This window comes from Triticum urartu, chromosome 3A (genome assembly GCF_056163025.1).
Source record: "Triticum urartu cultivar PI428250 chromosome 3A, HENAU_Tu73, whole genome shotgun sequence".
Taxonomy (NCBI): Eukaryota; Viridiplantae; Streptophyta; class Magnoliopsida; order Poales; family Poaceae; genus Triticum; species Triticum urartu.
This window is the reverse complement of record NC_141875.1, coordinates 704,229,863-704,232,771: the sequence shown is the minus strand read 5'-3', so window position 1 is coordinate 704,232,771 and position 2,909 is coordinate 704,229,863.

Below are 2,909 nucleotides of genomic sequence, written 5' to 3'. Positions count from 1 at the left end.
GATGAAACAATTGAAGATTTAACAGTGGACCCACCAGTTGTATTTGCTGTTAATGAGTCAGGTGTTGTGCACAAAACCAACACTGATCATGTTGGCTCATCATATTTTGTTGGTACACAAGAAAGTGTGAACTATATGCCAATAAAATCAGTTCCTCCACCATGCTAGTTACTGCTTGGGACACAAGATCACCCAATTGAGCCAGAGATGGTAGATGCAGATGAGGAAAATAATGCATTGCAGCAGGTTAACACTCAAGTTAGTGTTAATTATGCAGATTTCCAGTTTGATACAGATGAGGAGGAGCATGCAGGAAATGAGGACACATCTGATGAAGATGATGACTCAATATTTGATGAAGACTTTGTAGCTCATGAAGACCTCCCAGATGCAGATTCAGATTCCATGGACTATGAAGAAGAAGATAATGTAGCTAGAGAAGAAGAACAGAGGAGGAAAGTGGACAGTGATCTAAAAGACACAATTGCTGACATTAAGAGGAAGAGATCTCAATACATGAGCAGTACACACCGTGAAGGAGACACAGACCCTGAAGATTTTTATGACATAGACTTGGAGGAAGAGGATGATGACTGTCAAGAGATAGCAGTTCCTGAGCCTGTTGAGAAGAAGATAAAGAGGCCTGGGCTGTTGGGGATCGTAGTAATTTCAAAAAAAATTCCTACACACACGCAAGATCATGGTGATGCATAGCAATGAGAGGGGAGAGTGTAGTCCACGTACCCTCGTAGACCGAAAGCGGAAGCGTTAGCACAACGCGGTTGATGTAGTCGTACGTCTTCACAATCCGACCGATCAAGTACCGAACGCGCGACACCTCTGAGTTCTGCACATGTTCAACTCGATGACATCCCTCGAACTCCGATCCAGCCGAGCTTTGAGGGAGAGTTCCGTCAGCACGACGGCGTGGTGACGATGATGATGTTCTACCGACGCAGGGCTTCGCCTAAGCACTGCTACGATATGACCGAGGTGGATTATGGTGGAGAGGGGCACCGCACACGGCTAAGAGATCAAGAGATCAATTGTTGTGTCTTTGGGGTGCCCCTGCCCTCGTATATAAAGGAGTGGAGGAGGGGGAGGGCCGGCCCTCTCTATGGCGCGCCCTAGGGGAGTCCTACTCCCACCGGGAGTAGGATTCCCCCTTTCCTAGTAGAACTAGGAGCCCTTCCAAGTAGTAGGAGTAGGAGGGAAGGAAAGGGAAGGGAAAAGGAGAAGGAAGGAAGGGGGCGCCCCCCTCCCTAGTCCAATTCGGACCAGCCAATGGGGAGGGTGTTGGGGAACGTTGCAGAACACAAAAATTTTCCTACGGTTTCACCAAGATCCATCTATGAGTTCATCTAGCAACGAGTGATGGGATGCATCAACATACCTTGTAGATCGTGAGCGGAAGCGTTCAAAGATCGGGGATGAGGGAGTCGTACTCGACGTGATCCAAATCACCGGAGATCCTAGCGCCGAACGGACGGCACCTCCGCGTTCAACACACGTACGGTCAGCATGACGTCTCCTCCTTCTTGATCCAGCAAGGGGGAAGGAGAGGTTGAGGAAGATGGCTCCAGCAGCAGCACGACGGCGTGGTGGTGGTGGAGAAGCAGTACTCCGACAGGGCTTCGCCGAGCTCTACGGAGGAGGAGGAGGTGTTGGAGGGGAGAGGGAGGCGCCAGGTGCATGGGTGCGGCTGCCCTCCCTCCCCCCCTCTATATATAGGGTCCCCAAGGGGGGCCCGCCGGCCCTGGAGATCCAATCTCCCAAGGGGGCGGCGGCCAAGGGGGGTGGAGTGCCCCCCAAGGCAAGTGGGGCGCCCCCCAACCTAGGGTTCCCAACCCTAGGCGCAGGGGGAAGGCCCAAGGGGGGCGCACCAGCCCACTAGGGGCTGGTTCCCCTCCCACTTCAGCCCATGGGGCCCTCCGGGATAGGTGGCCCCACCCGGTGGACCCCCGGGACCCTTCCGGTGGTCCCAGTACAATACCGGTGACCCCGAAACTTGTCCCGATGGCCGAAATAGCACTTCCTATATATAATTCTTTACCTCCGGACCATTCCGGAACTCCTCGTGACGTCCGGGATCTCATCCGGGACTCCGAACAACTTTCGGGTTACTGCATATTCATATCCCTACAACCCTAGCGTCACCGAACCTTAAGTGTGTAGACCCTACGGGTTCGGGAGACATGTAGACATGACCGAGATGGCTCTCCGGTCAATAACCACCAGCGGGATCTGGATACCCATGTTGGCTCCCACATGCTCCTCGATGATCTCGTCGGATGAACCACGATGTCGAGGATTCAAGCAACCCCGTATACAATTCCCTTTGTCAATCGGTACGTTACTTGTCCGAGATTCGATCGTCGGTATCCCAATACCTCGTTCAATCTTGTTACCGGCAAGTCACTTTACTCGTACCGTAATGCATGATCCCGTGACCAGACACTTGGTCACTTTGAGCTCATTGTGATGATGCATTACCGAGTGGGCCCAGAGATACCTCTCCGTCATACGGAGTGACAAATCCCAGTCTTGATCCGTGTCAACCCAACAGACACTTTTGGAGATACCCGTAGTATACCTTTATAGTCACCCAGTTACGTTGTGACGTTTGGTACACCCAAAGCACTCCTACGGTATCCGGGAGTTACACGATCTCATGGTCTAAGGAAAAGATACTTGACATTGGAAAAACTCTAGCAAACGAACTATACGATCTTGTGCTATGTTTAGGATTGGGTCTTGTCCATCACATCATTCTCCTAATGATGTGATCTCGTTATCAATGACATCCAATGTCCATAGTCAGGAAACCATGACTATCTGTTGATCAACGAGCTAGTCAACTAGAGGCTTACTAGGGACATGTTGGTGTCTATTTATTCACACATGTATTA